At 45.2% G+C, this 21,022-nt stretch overlaps 1 protein-coding gene across 1 annotated transcript in view; it reads left to right on the top strand.

Moving 5' to 3' along the window:
- Positions 1 to 21,022, top strand: part of LOC128875534 (dnaJ homolog subfamily C member 5) — a 132,792-nt gene that overhangs the window by 110,111 nt on the left and 1,659 nt on the right. The window lies entirely within an intron of this gene.

Genomic DNA, 21,022 nt, shown 5'->3' with positions numbered 1-21,022 from the left:
TAAGCAATTATATCTAGAGCTAGTGCGTATTCATATAAATTGACTAGGAATTATTTCATACTTTTCACTGCACCTTTTTCGAAGTCGGTTAAATTCTTTTTCCAAAAAATTATTTTATAACATTAAAGATATAAACAAATCGTAAATTAAATGACTTTCAATTAATTTTGCTTAAAGTAATCGTCAATTAAATGACTTTCGATTAATTCTGCTTAATTCAATTTTAATTAAATAATTTTTAATTACATTGTTTGTAATTAATTGTCAATTAAAGGCGGAAATTAATTTTAAAAGTAATTAATTACACGCAACCCTGCTGGCGACCTAACCCCGAACTACTTGAAATGGGTTACAACTGTAAATTACAGGTATCGTGAACTGCGTGTTCATACGTCGCGTGGGCGCGTAACCGACGAGAAACTCCGAGTCACACTGCGTGGACAAACTGAGATTTACGTTAAGTGATTTTACCACGTGTTGAACGTACTGGGCGCAAACCGATAATGGTGTCTTCCATGCAGCATGCCGGCTCCCGCATGGTGAGAGGGCTGCGTAAACAAAACGCGACCGGGAGGTGCTGCCGCTATCGCACACCTGCGAGTTACGACTACGATCGGTGCGCGATACAAATCGACAATTCGCCATTTCCCCCCGGCCATCAGCGACTGGTCAATGATGTTTTCTGCGTGTCTGCTCTGTCTGAAGTGGGCCGATGGAGCAGAGCTAACTTGACGATTGGTCAAGTGAGCGTCGTGGTAACTGCCTTCAGTTCGACAACCCTGGGCAATCCGTCCTTGCCTCGTATGAGTTTCATTACCCGTGCCATTGGGCATTTTTACCTGGGGGCAAACATTCATCAATAATGAGAACAAAAGAGCCTACCTCGATCTCGCTGGTAAAATGATGCCACTTCGTGTTGTCTGAAGTAGCTGAAGATGCTGCGTGGACCAGGGCCTCCAAAATTGTTGAAGGCGTTGCTGCAGAAACTTTCATCTCGACTATCTGTTGAGTGAGACACCGAGAAGCGATGTTTCCGGAACTGCGTTAAGCTGAGCGCCAATGATGGAGTATTCTGGTAAATGGAATGAACCGTCGTCAGAAGCGTCGTTGAGTGGTTCCAAAGGTCTCGAGATCAGGATCACTTCAATCTGCGTGAGTAATGTTATTGATTTCTCATGCGTGAGAGAAGCATCTTCTTACGTCCTCCTTTCCTTGGTTGGCGTATGAGTGATCCAAACGCGTGGACTATACCAACATGCGAATGGGCGTGATGGAGTGACCCAACAGAGAGGTAGTTGGCCCATCAGTTGATGGGCACGTTCCCCCTCTGCCGAGCACACTTTACACACCGAAGAATATGCGATTTCACTGGAGCTCGTCCACCGATGATCCAGTAGCATTGTCTGATAAAGGCGAGGGTGGATTGCGTACCTCCGTGCATCGTCTGTTGATGGGCGTGGTCGATGAGAAGTGCTGAGAACCGTGAATCACGAGGCAAAATAGCTGGATGTTTGCCTTCGTGCGAGAGTTCTGAGTGCTGAAGACGTCCGGCTACTCTGGCAATTCCTTGATGGTCGAGGTAGGCGGTCAGTCGAGTGAACGGACACGTTGACGGAAGAGAAATTTCTTTGGCGAAGGCCGCAATTTCGTCCTTGAAGTACAAGGATTGCGTCGCCTGAGCAGTCTGTCCCTGAATATGAGGCAGAGAGAGGTGATTCTAAGTAACCTGTTAACAAAGGAATATTTGTAAATTAATTCCCAGGTATACTCCTTGATCACAGGCTTTACAATGTGGAGTAAGACAGCAGGACGAGCCTCTGGAGCTCCTAACTCGTCTGCGTCAGCACTTGTCTGCTTGGGCCATGCGTTCTGAGCTTTCTTGAGCCACGGTGGTCCCGTCCACCAGAGTGTGCTGCTGAAGCTGGTCTGTTGCCATGCCTCTTGACGTGCAGTCAGCTGGATTGGATGTTACGTGCCTCCAATGAGAAGTCTGCGTGATTTCCTGGATTTGGATTACCCTGTTGCGTACGTAATCCTTCCACTTGGATGGGTGCGTCTTGATCCATGCAAGAGTAACTTCTGAGTCCGTCCACAAAAATGTCTGAGTGACAGTCATGTTCAAAGTAGCGTGAACATGCTGTATCAATTTAGAAAGGAGCAGCGCTGCTGTTAATTCCAACCTCGGGATGGTTAGTCGTTTGAGTGGTGCCACTCGAATTTTTGAGCAGACAAGAGAAATGTGGGTACCCGTGGACGGCAAGCGGACAACAAGGTAGACGACAGCTGCCATTGCGAAGACTGACGCATCGTAAAGTTCAACAGTAGACGTGGTTGTTGTGTTAAACCATCTTAAGATGGAAACTCTGGCCAGACTGGTTAGATCTTCCCTGATGCGCAGCTAGCGTTTCGTGATCTGAGGAGGCAGAATGTCGTCCCAACTGAGTTCCTGTAACCAAAGCTCCTGAATCAACATTTTAGTTTTAATGACTACAGGCGCGACCAAACCGAGAAGATCAAAAGGTTGTGCTACTTTAGAGAGAATGAGGTGTTTCGTGAACTGCGTGCGTTGCGTAGCTGCTATTGTAGAGAAGTTGAAAGTATCTTGATGAGGGGTCCATTTAATTCCGAGAATCTTGGTTTCGCAGTCGTCGAATGAGATAGATGCGTTCTTCTGCGTTGATGCGAGGGCGTTGAGTAATTTCTTGCTAGTGGAATGCCACTTGGCCAGTGGAAAACCACCAGCGTGGGAAAACTGTGTTAACTGAGTTGCAATTTCAATGAGATGATCAGCTGTATCTGCACCACCAAAAATGTCATCGACATACCTGCCATATTTGATGGGCTTCACAGCAAGAGAGTACTTCGATCCTTCATCCTCAGCAAGTTGCAAGAGTGTTCTGATAGCCACGAATGGCGCAGCTTTCGTTCCATACGTGACCGTGGTGAGTTGAAACTGCGTTTCCTGATTTGCGTCGTCAGTCCAGAGTATCTACTGTAAACCCCTATCGTCAGGATGTACTTTGATTTGGCGATACATCTTGGTGATGTTCGTTGCAAAAAGATGTTTGTATCTGCGGATCCAAATGAGCAGATCTGCGATGTTTAGCATGAGATTAGGGCCTGTGTGAAGAAAATCATTCAATGAGTAGCCTGAAGACGTTGAACTGGATCCATTGAAGACCACACGTAAAGCGGTGGTTGTGCTATCCAACTTCAAAACGCCATGATGTGGAAGAAAGTACTGAAACGGACTAGTTATTAAGTCATGGTTTCGTCTTACCATATGACCAAGTTCTTCGTATTCACGCATGAACTTGGTGTACAGCTGATAGGAGTTGCCAAGTGCTCGAGGATGGATTTTGAGCGGCAATCGTACGATGTAGCGTCCTTCAGAGTCTCTTGAATGCGTTGTCTTGAAATGATCTTCACACTCTTGCTCTTCTGGAGTGACAAAGGGTGCGGTGGTTCTTCCTGCATCCAGAATCGACTGAGTAACTTACTCAACTGGCAATCGGTGTTATTGACCGACACTTGATGAACAGTCCACCGAGTAGTCGGAGAGCCCTCGATGGGCCCGATTACAAGCCATCCAAAGATTGACAGCAGATCGATGAGCTGAGTGGACGAGTGTCCGATGATATTGGGCTTGATAATTTACCCGTAGACGTCTGCGCTGAGAATGAGATCCACTGGTCTGGATAACAGAAACTGAGGATCGGCGAGATTCAGTTTTTCCAGATGAGGTGGTAGGGATGCTGAAGGTGGTGGTTCAGTAGGAAGATTGGCTGTAACCTTCCTTAACACGTGGGCTTGGACGTTCACGTGGAGTGGCCTGTAAGTTGAATGGAGAGTAATATTGACTATTCCATTCGACTGCGTGGTCTTCATCCCACCAACTCCATGGACATCCAGCGCAGAGCGTTGTCGTTTGAGTTGAAGCTGGATAGCCAACGACTATGAAATAAATGAAATTTCCGAACCAGAATCCCTTCTTGCAGCTGCAAGAAGCGTAGTTCGTGGTATGGGTGTTCGGTGAGCGTGTAGTGCGTGGGCGTGTCCTGCGTGGTTCTTAAAGATGTTCACTGCGTTGCTCTGCGATGCGTTAGCTGTCTGATCGACGACTGCACCTGGTCCTTACTGCGTGGTCTTCGTGGGCTGGTATCCAGGCACTAACACCTCGCCCAGATCGGCACCGGGCAACAGCGTGTGATGTTGCTCATCACAGATCTTGCAACGCTGTGAGGTGCGGCAGCTTCGCAGATTGTGGTGGTCAAGACAGTTGACACACAACGAGTGTGCCTTGACCACCATGATACGATCATCGATCGCACTTTTTCTAGAGATGGGGCACGAGGAGAGGTAGTGCTCCTTGCTGCACAGCGCGCAGGGATACTCCACCGCTGATGGAGCTGCGCGCTGCGTGTTCTGTGGTGTAGCTGAGCGGACAGAGGATGATGAGGCTGTTGGTGCTGGCGCTGCCTTCTGCGTGGGTGCATGGGATTCCACTCGCGTAGGTCTGGATGCTGTTACTGCTGTTGCACGGGCGGTAGCGAGACGACCTTGAATGGGCTGCGTGGTCATGGCTGGATGCGTGTTTCTTGGCGTGGTCTGCTGAGTGGCGCGAGCTGTGTTGGTTTTCTCCACCTGTGCCAGGATGCGAGCGTGTTCCACGAGAAAGGTCGTTAAATCTTCCAAGGTAGGAAATTTCTTTACATTTTTTAGGGAATATTCCCACTGGTGGCGCGTGTCTGCGTCCAGCAGCTTGACGAGGTAGCATATGAGGAAACAGTTGTGTCGGTCATTCAGCCCAAATGACGCGAGTGCCTGCATGGTCTCGTCAATGATATTTGCCTTCTTCAGTAGGGCGTAGGCCCTTTGCGTGGTCATCGGCTCCAACTCCGCGATTCGGTCCATTCTGGCCCGAATGTTCAACCGCGCATTCTCAAATCTGTTAACGAGTAGTTGCCAGGCCTTTTTTTTTTTTTTTTAAATTGTGGGGAAATGCGTTACGCATATCTCGGCATACCGAAGTTATGTGGGACTACCATCGGAGAGGGGAGCGCCGGAGGCGCGCTCGTTTGCGATGGCTGCCCACTAAAACCCCACGCCCGCCTGAGCTACGTGGGAAGCGCCTGGTACACGCGAGTACTCGCAGGACGCTTCCCAGCTTACATGCATCCCGGGGGTGGGTGCTAGCTTCCCCCACTACCTACTCTATAAGACTCCGGGCCGAGGGACCCGCCCGGTGTCCCCATACCTGGGGCCGTCGGAATGGGCTTCCCGAGCCCCGCTCGGTCCACCCACAGCCCCCGGCGTTTTCTTGTACGTACTGGTTCAGGATACTAGCTTCAGGAAACTGGCTTTCAGGGAGCTCCTGAAGCTCCCTGAAAGCCAGGACAAGAAGACGCCGACACCGGAAAGGGAGGGTCGTCGGAGGCGTGATCCGGTACGCACCGACCCTCCCCACCCCACCCCCCATGTGCCACCACAAGACCCGGTGGTCTAAGAGGGGACAGGTCGAACAGGTTGGCCCTTCCCGAGGGGAATTATAGCCCCTCGTGAGGCCAGGGTCAGCTCACGCTCCGGCCCCCCACATTAGCCGCCTGCGTGCGAGGCACATATCGTCGCGGGGGCGGCCCTTGCGGCCTCCCACCATTTATATCCTGACGCAGGCGCGTACGCGGGCGCGAGAAATGTCCCCACGCCCACATCCTCCTTGCCGAGCCCGGGTCTTTTTCCTGGGCTCCCTCGGCGGCCTTCTTCTGCGACACAACCTTCTCGCAAAAGAAGGCCGCCGCCTTCCACGATCTCTCGCTCGAGACCATGTGGTCGACCATGGCCGCGAGTGAGAGGTCCCACCCACCCACTGCGGCTCTTAGTGTATGCCACGCCGAGTCCACCTCCTCGCCGCAGTGGTGACACTGCAGTGTCGGCTCCCGCCTCATCCGGTGCAGGTACTCTCTACAGCAGTTGCCAGGCCTGCTTGAATGCGGCGCTGGATGCCTGCACGTGAGAGATGACCTGACCTGCGTTATCTGTGACTGTACCCTTTAAATAGTGCAGCCGATCACTATCCTCGATGTCCTTGCGATTAATGATGACTGACGTAATCGTGTCCTTGAAATCAGCCCACTTTGTGAAATCGCCATTGAAGGATGGCAATCCCACCTCGGGCATCCTTGGCTTGGATGAGGCTGGTTGAGTCGTCTGAGATGACTTCGTGGGCGTAGGTTGCGCTGCGTGGACTTTGAGCTGGAGGGAGGAGGCCAGCTCGCGAGCTCCCATGATCACGCGACTCTCGGCTGTGAACACCTTGTCTTTAAAATAATCGCGTTCCTGTTGCGAGGTTGGCCACACTCGTAACAGAGCTGCGTGCTCTGTCTTGAAGTCCCCATGGATCTCTTCTATTGTCACCTCCATGACTCGGGGCTTCGTAACGCTGATCGCTGCGGGGTCTTCCTTGGAAAGCTGCTCGAGCGCCTCGACCAGCGCCAACAATTGGTCGAGGCGCCCTTCCTGCGCTCTTGCTTGAAATTGCAGCTCCGTCGATAGTCTTGCCGGCGATCTGCTGCGCGTAATCTGAATGGGCTGAGGTGGCTGCGGGGGCTCGAGATCACCAGTACCTTGTGTTGGCGTGGTCTGCGTGTTCGCCGTGGCAAGGTGACCTGAGCTTGGACCAGCTTCCTGTGGTTCGGTCACCTGCAAGATGGGAGCGGTCGCCTCCTCTTCTTGTTTCAAGATGCATCTCTTGATTTAGTCATGTCGACACTTGACACTTTGAGTGTTCCTTGAGTATCACAGCACTATCGAGAAACTAAAATCCACGCACCCACAGCACTGAATAACGGTTGCAAGTTCTGTGTAGCCACGTGGACGGTCACCTTCACACGATGGCGTCGCACATAACAGTTGAGAGTTCAAAATCAGGGTGTGCTTATCCGGCTCGAAGGACCAAAAATGTTTGAAATACGAGGATCCTGAGTAGTCTGAGTTACTTTAGGCACACACTGGATTTTTTTATACTAAATTTTAATGAACAAAAATGGAAATTAAGCACACTATTTACAAGAAAGACACTTAACATTAACACGAGGAGTAGACAATTATTCACACCAATAGTGTTTAAATTTACGTGCGTAGCCAAATCGCGTGGACAGTAAAACTCTAAACGAGTGGGCAGCGTGATAAATGCGCGGACTGAAACGTTTAGAATCTTTCGTAGAACACGTGTTGTTCGCTTAACGCGTAAACAGCTAATGCCGTCTCCCATGCGGCATGCCGGCTATCGCGTGGTGGGAGCATTGCGTAGACAAAGAGAGCCCGGGTGGTGCTGCCGCAATCGGTAACGGCACACCTCAGAGTTACGGTCGCGGTCGGCGCAAAGTGCGAACGCTAATTCGCCAACAGCGTTCAAGTGGCGAAGCAGTTTTGATGGTTTCATTGCCTCATTAGAGAGCTGGTCGCCGCAAACTATGCAGAGCGGTTTTGGTGCGTAGGAATCATCTGTCCCGATAAATCCATATTTCAAGTAGGACTTATGATATTGTCTGTTAAAAGTTATATGTTTCTTTGATCTCGAACGCTCTTCTTCTGTCTCTTCACTGGGCTTTCTCTTTTTCCCAAAGAAACTTTCTAACGACGTCTGTTTCGTATCCATTTTTGCTAATTTGTGGGTTAAATTTGAGCAAACACAATATACACGTACACCAAGCATTGTTAAAGATGAGAAAGTATCAATGAACAGCCGACGAACATGTGCGCGTTTCGATTGTTTCGATCACTAACGGTTCGGCTAGGCGTTTGCACTGTTGAACACAGCATTTCAGCTGCGCATAGTTGGAAACCACCGAATTGTACATTGTGTTACACAGTGTCGCCTTTGCACTTTATTGGAAAAGACTTTCATGTACGGGGGCAGCTCATTGTGATTTCACATCGTTTTCTACTTTCTTGTAGTTTTTTATGGGGATCTTTTATTTTTCTATGATAACTCCTTGAGTCCTCCACTTTTTTATGTATATGTATGTATGTATGGATGTATTTTTACATTTATATGTATTTTAATGTTTCGATTCTAAACTTGAGTGTGAAAATCTGTTGAGGTTTTAAGGTGAATTAGGGCACATGGTGCAATAAATAGAACTATCCCGCAATTTATAGTCAGTACAAAGAAATATAAAATTGAATATATATATTTATTTAGGTACATAAGTTGAGAACGAAATAAAAATAATATTACACTAGGCTGACAGAAAAATAAAGAAAACAGGCTTATACAACGCGCACGTGGTTTTTGACTGTAACGAAAGTGATTCAAAACACCGACTGATACAAAGGCCGACGGAAACAGTAGCGTTTCTGTAGTCGAAACAGAAGAGAGGGAGAAATACGTTGTAGACAAAGGCTCACAGGTGTCTCCCTCTCTTCCGTATTTATAACTGTTTTCGAACTGGTCGGCAGCAACCCGTCGTCCACAAACAACGCCAGAAATGTCTTATGACCCTTGACAGTTCCTACGAAAATACATTTATCAGCATTGCATTTAAATAGGTTAAATTTACGCAGAAAGCATTTAAATTTTAAATTCCAATACCTGGGGGTCTCTTTGAGGCCATATAAAGATTTATTTAGTTTACAAACCCAGTTATCACTGTCTGTTGGGACACTCACACCGTCAGGTACTTTCATGTAGACGTCTTCTTCGAGACTTTCATACAGGAAGGCAGTGCAGACATCGAAGCTTGTAGTTTCCAGTTCCTCGGAGGTCACATGAGCGAGAAGCGTTCTTAGTGAGTCATATCTCACCACGGGAGAGAACGTTTCTTTATAGTCAAGACCTTCCCTCTGCATGAACCCTCTGGCGCAGAGTCGTGCCTTGTACTTTGTCCCTCCGGTGGTGCTGCAAATTCTTTTGAATACCCTGGTTAGAATCGATTAACCTCATGGTTGGTTCTCGTATAACAAATGTCCAAGTTTTACTTTGACTATGTGCCTCGAGTTCTTCTGTGATAGCCTTTCTTCAGTATAAGGCATCTGGACGTTGTGATGCCTCTACAAATGAGTTAGGCACATTAAAAATAGCTATATTTGCAGCGTACCTTGCAGGGAGTTTGCTGGAGGCCCGATCTTTCAGCTGCCTGGTTTGCACCGATGAGGCTGGTACGTCTTCTGCTGCACCTTCAGCTGCGTCTTCTGCTTTGTCTTCTGCTGCGTCTGTCTGTCGCTGGACCTCTTCATCATCCCATTCAGCAGTCTGTCCTGACAGCTGCTGGTTCTCGAAGAACGTCACAGGTTCAACGTCCTGCTCGGGTCTTGAACTGACTTTGTTGTTTTTCTGCTTTCGCTGAAAGTTACATTTGTTGACATTTCTTGACACAATCACTTTTCTTGTTCTGGGGCAGAACAGTTGGTTGAGTCATCCTGGTATCCAACTAGGATCATTTTCTCTGCATGTGGGTCGAATTTCTTTGTGAACATTTTTGGTATGTGCACATATGCGTTACAACTAAATGCTCTGAGGTGGCTCAGCTCGAGTTTCTTTTCATTCCACAGCTCGTACAACGTCTTGTGTATATTTCTGCTTGACATCGTGGTTCTGTTCAGCAGATAAACTGCTGTGTTTACAGCTTCCGCCCAAAGAAAACTGGGCAATTCCGCGGACTTCGGCAGTGTCTTTGCACATTCCATAATTGTACGATTATTGCGTTCAACCTTGCCATTTTGTTCTGGAGTGTGAGGTGCTATTCGCCCATGAACGATACCTCGTGCTTCCAGAAGTGCAGCTATCCTCTTGTTTGTATACTCAGTCCCGTTGTCGCTTTTTAACACCTTCACTGGGCTTCCAAATTTGTTTCGCACGAATTTCTCGAAAATTTGAAGTTGATCTGCGACATCTGTTTTGTGCTTGATGAAGAAAACAGTTTTGGAGCCCGTCGCGTCGCGTCATCGATGAATGGTACATAATATCTTGCACCTCCTAGTGAAGCTTCGGACATGGGATCACATACGTCGCTGTGGAACAATTCACCAGGTGCGGTGTTCCTGTCGACTGACCTTCTAAACGGGAGCCGAGGTGCTTTACAAAGTTGACAGTTCTCACACGACTGATCCTCCACATTGTTGATCTTAATTCCGTTGATTAACCCTTGTTTCACCAGCTTCTTGAGTACTTGATTGTTAAGATGTCCCAGTATCTCGTCCCACAATCTTAAGTATGCAGCTGCTGCGTGAAGTTCGCTGGAATCCAGAGTGATTGCTTTGATGAGCATCCTGTAAATGAGGTTATCTTGTTTCACTCCGGCTGCCACCACACTATTTCCACGCAAAAAGTTCACTGAGTCCTCTTTAAAGCGCAATTTCAACCCATGAGAGGTGGCTAAACCAACAGAATACAAATTTGTCCCTATATCTGGCACATATAACACGTTGTCAATGTGTCCTTTCAACGATTTTCCGTTTACCAGTCTCATGATCGGATCGGAGCCCTCACCAACTACGTCGCATTCACGATCGTCCCCGAGAACTACTTTGTCGCCGCGACATCTGTATCGGTAATTTACCAACCATTCCTTGCGAAAAGTTATGTGCGCGGACGCCCCAGGTATCGTTTTGATTCGCGTTCAAGACCACGTGTTTTTGTTCGGACGACGGTTCAGAAAAAATAATCCTGGCCCTATCACTTAACCCGTGAGTGGTTTTCGTAGCCTTACTCACCACAATCAGCGCACAGTCACTTGTCGCTGTGTCCCTGCCCACAAACGACTGTTTATTTTTCCGTTGGGGACACTCGCGCGCGAAATGTCCTTTTTCCGAACACATGTAGCACTCTGCGTTTGCTTTTGTCTTGACCTTGCGAGATTTGAACGTCCGTTTCTTCTTCCCATTTGAATTTGAATTTGAACCGCTTGCCGTTGTCCTGCTTGAAGTAACGGCCAATGCCGTTTTTTCTGTTTCCTCCATGCTCATGTACTCTTCTTCCTCAATTAGTCTAGCTTGCAGAAGTTCGATTTTTTGTCTGCTCAATTCTTCGTTTACCTCAGGATGTCCGGAAATGATGGTACTTTGGCGGTAGACTCGCGTGAATTTTGGACATTATCACTATTTCAGGAATGCTTTCACCAAGGTCCAACAATTGCCTGGCGAGATTCTGCATTTTAGAGATGTGTTGAACCACGGAGTCCTTCGGATCCATTCGATACTCGTGGAACCTTTGACTTAACAGAAATTTGTGAGATTCTATCTTCTGTTCATGAATAATTGAGAGTTTATCCCACATCTCCTTTGCAGTGCTGCACATCAACAGGTTGTCCATCTGCTCGGGATTCATCGCCGCCGACATCAGATACATTGCTTTTGCATCGTCTTTGATCCAGAGTTTTCCTTATAGGGTACTCGAGTTCGTCGGCTTGGCACCCTGGCCATTAACGTGGTCTAGTAGATCGTTTGCTACCAAAGCCGCCTGCATCTGTAACTTCCAATGTTGGAAATTGTTGTTCTCGAACTTGACGAGACTTCGGGCCGTTATTTCGCTGGACATGATGCTCGAGTTACAAAATCCTTGTTCACCGATTGTTCTCGCGCACTTGACTATATCACTACGTTCTATTATAAACCGTAAACCAGGGATTCGAACCGCTGCTGAAACCTAACCCAAACCCGGTTAATGAAGTGAAGGTTACTGTAACCCATACTAACCACGAAGGAACGGTTCTTGAATTGTAGGAAGAGCGGTTTAACCTGTTCGGAGTGTGTTAGTAGTACAAGAAGACATCCTAGACATCCAGACAAGTCAAAAATATGTGAACTTATAGGCAATATTCAAATCAAATGAAACTAGATTGTTTAAAATGTACGAGTATATAATAAATGTAGGACACACACGTTCACTACACGTTCTAAGGCAAGACTGACGAATGCTTATCATTCGCCCGGTTGTCACAGTTGCTAGTGTTGGAATTCCCACAAAATTCATAACATGTCCAGTCAAAATAGGGATTCCTTCAAGTGACTGTTTATGCCAATACATGTACTATTCGTCCGCAAGAAGAGGGCTGGGCAAGTGTTTACGTCCCCGTTTTGCTACATTAGTACAGTAAACAAGTAGTAAATACAAGTAAATGTAAGCACTTGCATGACCTTCTTTTCGCGGATGGACATTAGAGTAGAAAACAGACAATATTGAAATAAAATTGAAACATGGTAATAACTATGGTTTTTACTGTATTATTATAACGCTCATACAATCTCCTCTTATTTCTCTAATTCCGCTACATCTTCTGTATTTTTCCTTTTTTGTGTCTGTAAAGGAGCAGAAATATCATTAACACCTTTATTCATCTCCTTATGTTCTTTATTTTTGTTTGGCGTATCGCTTATGCATGTGGTGTCTGCCTTTGACTTAATAATCCCCATTGGTTTGTCTCCTTCAGATTTTGATTTACTTCTGTTTGATTTTTTTACCTGTTTTTTTATCACTTCCCAGTCTTTTTTATTATCTTCAACTTTCCTTTTTTTAATGTTCCACCATTCAATAGCCTTCAGTATTTTCTTTCAGTTTTCCTATGTCCTCGTGTATTTTTATGTCTTCATGTTCCTTTTTCTTGAAAGCTTGGCTTTCCTCTTTTGTCTTTTCCCCCTCTTCACCTTCTACACGTACCTTTACTTTGCTGTCCGACTTCTCCGCCAGGAGGCAGAGCGTCGTTTCCTCAGCTTTTTCCCTATTTCCTTTCCGTACAGTTGTCGGTCTAGTTATCTCCTCTTGGCCCGTCTCTTGATTGCTTCTTTTCCCTTTCCCTTCTATATCCTGATTGGAAATACGCTCTCCTTGATTCCCTAACGTCTTCTTCCATTCTTCACTCATTTTTTTTTACTATATCTTTATATTCTTCTAGGATTTCTAAACTGTAGCATGCTCCTTTTATTTCTTCCTCGTCTTTTTCCCTTTTGTTTCTTTTAGTTCTACCTCTTCAATTTCTATTTCTTTTCCTTTCCTTTTTCCTCTTCACGTCGGCTTATTTCCGCTTCAATTTAATTTATTATATCTTCATTTCCTATTTCCTTTTCGATGTTATTTCCCTCGAGTTTTCTTTTTTCTTTTCCTTTCCTTTAAAAACTGCGGGTCCCCCCGCGGGGGTATTGTTTTATTTTTACCCAGTCAACGATTAATTTTTACCTATAACTTTTGGGAAAGAACACTGGGGTATGCCTACCCCTCCCCCCTTGTCCTGTCCACAGTTCACTTGGCTTCTAAGGGCTAATTTCCCTTAGATTTGGAAATTCACCTTTCCCTACTCCTCCACCCTCCCCCATTTGCACTTTCCGCACAAACTTTCCCTTCACACTATGTTTTTTCTCCCGGTTTTCCCAAAAAATTCAGCATTCACAGTTCTATACGTCTCTGTTATATGCCCGTTAAACCGGAAGTTCTGTACGTACAAAAGAATGACAACTCTGGACAACTAATGACGATTCTCGACAATTCTGGACAACTGACTAACTAACAACGATTCTCGACAATTCCGGACAACTACCTCGAGCCCCTGAATTGTGGGCGTACTTATACCCCTGGTTCGGGCCCTTTGGTCCGAAGGTAGGAGAAAAAATCATACCACGTGATTATAAGAATTTGCATAGGTGGTGGTTGATTCTTCTCATGGCGTTTAGCAATAACATCTTGTTCGGAATGATTCCTAGATGTTTAGGTTTCGCCTTATCGGAGTCAGGTGGTCGACGCTATAGATATGCACGGCCGGCGGTTCCTCTGCTGACGCAACGCTTCAATTCGACGAAATGAAGCAATAGGTTTTATTAGACCTGGCTACCCACCGGTAGGTGGTAATATGTACCTAGGATCGTACGGGACCCGTAACTGTAACTCTGAATCTGGAAAAACGGTTGTACTTTCGTACATCGCGGTAAGGTAAGCGAATCCGCGTTTACGACAGCGAATAAACCGCGACCGCGTACCGTGGTTGTATCAGGAACGCATGATATGGCAAGAAATAGGTCGCTCGCTCCGCGCCCGTCGCTGTTATCGCATAGGCTCAGTCTAAGGTGCAGAGTGACGTTCGAATGTACAAATACTAACTATGTAACCCTGTCTTTGTTATGAAGGGAAAAAAATATATATCCACGGTTTGGATGGTCGATATGCGAACGTCACACGTGAGCCGTGGATGCGTGGGCCTTGGAGGCGTGGGGCGTGAACTCATGATGCGTGGACTGCGTGGGGGTCGATGGCTGGTTCGATCTTTTACTGAGTGGCCTGATTACTTGTAGATAGCATGGACCTCGATGTAAAGTACCGATTAGGCTTTTAGCCAGCCACCAACACCTCGCCGAGATTTGCACCATACAGCAGTGTGTGATGATGCTCGTCATACAATTTTCACTGCTGCACCGTGCGACAATTGCGTAAATTGTAATGTCCGAGACAATTTACACAGAGTGCGTATACTTTGACCATCATCAGACGATCGTCGAGGGAACTCTTTCTAAAAACCGGACATGAAGACAGGAAATGGTCCTTTTCACACAGTGCACATGGGTACTGCACTGATGGCCGCGCCTTGGATGTGGTTGATGGTTCTGCGAGGTCTGATTGGGCTGCGGCAGGTCGAGCTGTTTGGACTGCGTGGGCTGGTCTTGTTAATGGGCCTGCTGGCTTGGCCAGAGCGGTCAGTCTAGAACCTATCTTCGCTGTTCCTGAGCGGACCTGCGCTGACTGCGTGGTCCGAATGGTCGTTGGTGGACGTGCAGAGTCCAAGAGCTCAATTTGCTCGAAGGTTGCTGAGTGGTCAAGCAGGAACTTTTTGATGCGTTCTAACGTGGGAAATTCCTGTTCGTTGGCCAATGTCGCTTCTCAGGATTTCCTAGTGTCTGCGTCTAAGATATGGACAAGATGAGTGGCCATAAAACAATTGTGGTTATCTGCCAGTTCGAAGTCTTCCAAGATCTGCGTGGTCTGTGTGAGAATTTCTACCAGCCTCTTCAACGAGCTGGTCTGCTTCCTCGTCATAAGTTTTAATGTATACAGCTTGTTCAGCGCTCCCTGGATGATGAGGCGTTTGTTAGCGAAGCGGCTGTCCAACAGACCCCAGGTCTTTTTTTTTTATTATTTTTTTTTCTTGGGGGGAAAATCGAGGTTATGTGGGACTACCCAACTAAAACCCCACATCCGCCTGAGCTACGTGGGAAGGGCCTGGTACACGCGAGTACTCGCAGGACGCTTCCCAGCTTACATGCATCCCGGGGGGAGGGTGCTAGCTTCCCCCACTACCTACTCTATAAGACTCCGGGCCGAGGGACCCACCCGGTGTCCCCATCCCTGGGGCCGTCGGAATGGGCTTCCCGAGCCCCGCTCGGTCGGTTTTCTTGTAGGTACTGGTTCAGGATACTAGCTTCAGGAAACTGGCTTCCAGGGAGCTCCTGAAGGTAAGGGAGGGTCGTCGGAGGCGTGATCCGGTACGCACCGACCCTCCCCACCCCACCCCCCAAGCGCCCCCACAAGACCCGGTGGTCCCCGTGGGGACAGGTCGAACCAATATGGTCGACCCGTCCCGAGGGGAATTATAGCCCCACGGGGGGCCAGGGTCAGCTCACGCCCTGGCCCCCCACTTTCGCCGCCTCCGTGCGAGGCACATGTAGTCGCGGGGGCGCCTCTCACGGCCCCCCATCATTCATACCCCCACGCAGGGGCGTACGCCGGCGCGGGGAACGTCCCCGAGCCCTCTTCAGCTTCTGGAGTCGCTCTTTATCTGCGAGGTCTGCGCGTTCAATGACCACTGATGCGAAGACATCTTTAAATTTGAGCCAGTTTCTATAGTCTGCGCTGAAAGTTGGCAGCTGGATCTCGGACGAGCGTGTGCGCTGTTGCGTGGACGTCGTAACCTGATTCGGCTGCGAGGTCTGCGTGTTCTGGGCTGGCATAATTGCGAGTGGGTGTGGTGGAGTGGCCTTGCGCTCCAGCTGCGCAATTAGCTTCCGCGCGTTTATTACCACTCGTCCTTCAGTAAAACACACCTTATTTTCAAAATAAGTATGGTCTAACTGAGAAGCTGGTCCACCTGGATGAGAGCCGCGTGTTCTTGTTTGAAATCCTAATGGATATCATCGACGGTGACATTATGGAGCGTTCAACTGCGTCGATGTTCTTTGTGTCCTTTTCGACGGTCACCTCTAACTCCTTGACCAGGACCACAAGCTGCTTCAGTCGATTCTCTTGAACCTTTGCGCGGACTCGTAGTTGAGAGGACAAACGCACTGACGGGGGTGGTCTCGAAGTCTGCGCGGGCGGAAATGGTTAAATGTACTGACGCGTTTTCCTGATTTGGCATGATCAGTGTAAGGTCATGGACCTTTTGAGGGTTGCCAAGGGCTCAAGCAACTCCACCGCGTGGTCCGCAGAAGCCTCTTTATCACTCTCGGTAGGCTCTGATGCGTGTGATGCAGGCGAAACGTCTCGCGATTTCGACATGATCGTTCGAGTGTTCGACGTGTTCAAAAGAGTGAAAAATCTCACACAGTGATCAAAACACACAATACTAACACTCACAGCACTGGTTGGTTACACTTCGAATGTTTCGCGTATACTTGCACTGAGTCACTTAGTTCTTTACATACACGTTAGTTAGTTGTTTATTTCCTCTAGACATTACAAACTTTAGTATATGTTTTGGTGCTGTCTAAAGATGGCGTTCGAGGCACTAGTTTCCCTCCTCTTGCCCAACGAAAACGTTTACATCCTTATTGCTACATTTCTTATCATCTACCTTAACTTACTTATTTTTATTTCCCCTTGAGGGAAAATTTCTGCTATATATTGTCTATTTTTTTAGTCTCTAATTTGTACTTTGTCATTTTTTTTACATGCGTATTTACATCTTTAGTTTGTTGGTTATTTACTTTCATTTCGTATGTAATCGTTGTTAATAAGAAACATAACGACTACAACGATTATTTTTAACCATGTTAGTGAGGTCTTAATTAAGGATTTTTTTTTATTATATTCTTTTAATATTCCCCCCTCTCTTTTTTGTATCTACTATCTAAACTTATTTTTCTAGCGTTCATATATAAGATAGGAACTTGTGAGAAATATAGAACAATAGAATGAAGAAAAGCGAAAATCATATAAAAATTATAACTATGAGTATCAACAAAAGTAAGGTGACTATTATTATGGTAATAGCTGCAAACTAAAATAATATGTGTACATAACTTAATCTTCCTTCTTTTTTGTTTTTTTAAGCTATTATGCGCTTATGTTAAGAACTATACGTTATAAAATTGTAATAATCTAATCAAAAGAATACACAAAACATAAAATAAATTTCCCTTTTTGGACAAAATTTAAGTATATATTGTTGCGACGGTATGAAGATGCCGCACTACAGTTCTAAGTTACATCGTCGCGACGGTGTGAAGATGTTGCGACGATGTGAAGTTGCGGAAACAAGTTCCCGCGCTTCTGGTTGCCAGGAAGCGGCAAACTTTTAAAATAGAAGAGAACGATTCGACAACTCAAAGAGATAAGACGTTTCGTTACAAGTCTCCAAGATTATCGTTATATTGTCGTTATATTGTATAAAAGTTATAGTTTGTTAATAAAGTTTATATTTAATTAAAATGAATTCTCATGTTCCAACCCCCCGGCGCAACAATATGTTAAGTTTATAATAATATTTCTTAACTTAAGGAATATACCTTCAGATAAGACAAGTTAAGCCAGGATTGGCTTACTCTTTTGTTACCAGTCTTCCATTTCTGGTGATTCTTCATCTTTCCCATTTGCTTTCCCCTATTCTCTTCTTTCTTTTTTTTCTCTTTCTTCCCTGTCTCTCAGTGCCAGTTCCCTAAGGAACTCGCCTTTTATGTTGCTTATTTCCACCTCCTTTGGGGGTGGGATTCCTCTTTCATTTCTATACCTTTCGTCTCTAGTTATGGTCGGAATTCCTTTTCTCCCTGCTTCCAACAGTTTTAAACCTTCCTCTTGTAGTCTTCTCGCTTCAGTTCTCTTCCTTATCTTTTCCCTTTCTGCCTCCGTGATTCGTCTTTCAAAATCTTCTTGGTATTTTATATCCCCTTTTTCATCTGTTGGTGATGGTCTCCATTTTGCCCTATACTTGACTTTATTAAATATTGTTTCGACTTGACCTTGTAGATTCTTTTCCCATATTAGGTCAATCAGTTGGGTAATAAGCTCATCTTCATTCTTTTGTTTTAATTGCTCTATTAGTTTTCTGTTATTATTTTTTTCTAGATACGACTGTTTGTTGATATCCTTCTCCTGATATAGGCTTCTAAATTCGTAAACCCTCTCTTCTTCTGGTACTCTTTGCACTTCAAATTGTGAGAGAGGTCCATATTTATTTGTGTCTGGTCCACTATATTCTTCTTCATATCTCAGTCCTTCCTTCTTTCTCCCTTTTCCTTCTGGTTTTCTTTTTTTCTTTTTCCATTTTTCTATTATTATTTGCTGGATTTCTTTCGTCGCTCTCTTTTTATTTTCCTCTATTAGTTAATTCCTTTTCCTTTCCCTTCTTCTGGTATTTCGTCCATTTGTTTGCCTTTGGGTTTAGGCCTGGTACTTCCTTATATTCCCAGTATTCTATTTTTGGTTTTGTTGGGAATGGGGGGAAATCCCCAACTTCCTTGAGTGCCCTCGTAGCTTATGCCTTCCATCCTTTCTGTCAAATTCTTTCCTTCTATGTAAGCTTTTGCTGTTCTGTATGGCCAATTGCGGTATGCCATGACTTTTTTAATACTTGTTTCTTTTTGGAATGTAGGGCATTCCCGTTCCACACTAGGATACCCTTCATTACCCTCTGAGGTGTGGAAGTGTTCCTTCATGAAAGGGGTTGAAAAGTGGTGAGCTATTCCGCCCCTCCAAGGGGTGCCTATGGAGCGCACGGCGTGGGCGTTGGCATTTCCTGGATCAGGGGATTCCAGGGAATGCATTGAGCCCGAATTCGGGAGTGTCGTTCAAAAATTGTGGATTTTGGAGGGGGTAGGAGTTATGAGGGGTGGGTTTGTCCGAGAGGGATTTCAAAGGGTCCATTCTGAAGAGGGCATCAATGAGAGTCGCCCTAAGTGGTTTTTTTATTTTTTCAATTCCTTCCGTCACCCCTTTACGGGGATGAATTAAGAACTTCGCATCAATGCATCTTCGCACACACCCAGAGGACACTTAAAAACTACTCTTGACGAAGTTTCACGAAAATCGGTTGAAAACTCCCATGGTTACGACTTTTTGAAAAACTGTCCCCCTATTCGTGTCCCCGACTGTATTTTGTTGTGGCAATACCTGGAAAAGATTGCAAGTGTATGTGTACAGGGTGTCCCAAAACTCGCGTAGGAGCCGAAAATGGGGGGTAGCTGAGACGATTCTGAACAACAATTTTCTTTGTAAAAATGTCGGATGGGGCTTCGTTAAGGAAATATTAACAGGAAACCCCGGCCAACCAGAGCGCGCGTATACCGTTGGTGCCGCCGTAGTAGTGAAGGCTACGCGCTAGGCGGTAACAACAATGTCCTTCGATGCACGTCGAGTCACTTGTTCGCGTACAAGCGCGGCCGCCAGCGCGTAGCCTTCGCTACCGCGGCCGCTTCAACGGTATACGCGCGCTCTGATTGGTCGGGGTTTTCTCTTAATATCTCCTTAACGATGCCCCACCCGCGATATTTACAAAGGAAATTGTTATTCAGAATCGTCTCAGCTACTCCCCATTTCCGGCTTCTACGCGAGTTTTGAAACACCCTGTATATGTGAAATGAACCTACAAATCTCATATGTGTTATCATTCTATATTACACGACTATGGAAAACATGTGACCAACTTTCATTCATTTTTCAATTTTGCACTATTTTGTTTTACGAAATTTACGCCGTCAAGTTTGTTTCATTTCTAATCTTTGAAGTTCGTTTATCTTATGAGGAGGAACTAATCTCGACAACACAGATTAATATGTCTCTTTTTTCAGTGAAATTAGAATTGTAGTAAAATTTTGTCCAAAAACGTGATTGATATGAAAATTTCAGTTTTACATAAAGTAACTTTTATGAAAAGCCTAAGGCACCATTCTTACGTTAAAAGATTGATATTTGAAGCAAATAAATTGGTGTTCTGTATCATCAAAAACACGATCTATGAAGAAAGGATAAAAAGAATTTAAACACGTGGTATAACGCTGTTTTGAAATGTTTTGAGCAATTTAAATATTTAATAAATATTTTTAAATATTATTTAAATATTTCTCGTTTTACTAAACGTTCTAAACGGTCTCGTTTTAATTAACTGTCACAATCATCATTTCTGGTCTAATTACACCATTATGAAATCTTCATTTCTTTGCCTTCCAGGTCATACTAAGGTCATAGTACACTAGGTCCATGAATTCATCTTGACACGGACTATAATACTGTTAAACCAAAAATACACAGTACCATTAAAAAAAAATGAAGGTGACCTTGACAATAATAAAAAAAATAATTTCGTACTTTTTTATTGCAATGTATAGCCAATCGAAAACTGGTCAACATTGCTCAAAATATTTTCTTGTCAGATTTTGGCAAGTAGTTGAAAAATCGTGAGAAGTATTACGTGGGACACTCTGCATATGTGCACGTATATGACAATTGCATGAGTGCATTGAAAGATGATCATACTACTAAAAGCAATTTAATATAAATAGTTGCTACATTATTGTTTTCTTTAATAAAATGCATAATGTTAGATATTTCGCTTTTATTGTCTTGTACTTTAAATACACATTATTTATCCCATATATTTTGTATTCGCTCTTTTATGTAAATATATTGAACTACTGTTTCATGTCGCATTTTTATTTTTGTCCTACTTTAGCGTTTGTATGTTTCCTTTTTTACGTTTCAAGCGAACAATTAAACAGTTAATTTCATTTTTAATAGCATATTATTTTAAAAAATGTTTCCAATAAGTGGTACTTATTTCTGGATGAGCTACCTACAAGTGCAAATACTATGTATCTTTGCTGTTTATTTAAA

The sequence above is a fragment of the Hylaeus volcanicus genome, chromosome 4 (genome assembly GCF_026283585.1).
Source record: "Hylaeus volcanicus isolate JK05 chromosome 4, UHH_iyHylVolc1.0_haploid, whole genome shotgun sequence".
Lineage (NCBI taxonomy): Eukaryota > Metazoa > Arthropoda > Insecta > Hymenoptera > Colletidae > Hylaeus > Hylaeus volcanicus.
The sequence above is the reverse complement of the archived record's forward strand: the minus strand, read 5'-3'. Positions and strand labels throughout refer to the sequence as shown.